Raw genomic sequence first — 425 nt, forward strand, 5'->3', positions numbered from 1 at the left:
GTGCCACGTCCCTGATCAGAGCAAACACACACCTTTATACTGCCTCAGTTTTCATCTAGTCCTCTTTTATTCAGTCTGATTAAAAGCTGATGTTGTTGAAGTTGTTCACTGCTCGTTGCACTGAGAACTCAAACACATCCTGAGAATTCTGTCTGCCTTCATTACTAAAAACACACGTTTCCCATCACACAGCTAAACACGGCTTCAGTTCAATTTCTTTGGTTCAGTTTTTTTATTCTGCTCTAGTTATCAGTGTATGATGTGAGGGACAGAACAGTGTGTTAACATCATCAGCAGCTCAATAAAACACCTCTGTAAAGTAACACCACATTATATACAATGTCCCTTGTATTAAGAATTGTAGGATAATTCAGCTTATTAACTTAAAAATGAAACCTAAATGAAGGTTTTGTGATTGTGATCTA

The sequence above is a fragment of the Tachysurus vachellii genome, chromosome 25 (genome assembly GCF_030014155.1).
Source record: "Tachysurus vachellii isolate PV-2020 chromosome 25, HZAU_Pvac_v1, whole genome shotgun sequence".
NCBI lineage: Eukaryota > Metazoa > Chordata > Actinopteri > Siluriformes > Bagridae > Tachysurus > Tachysurus vachellii.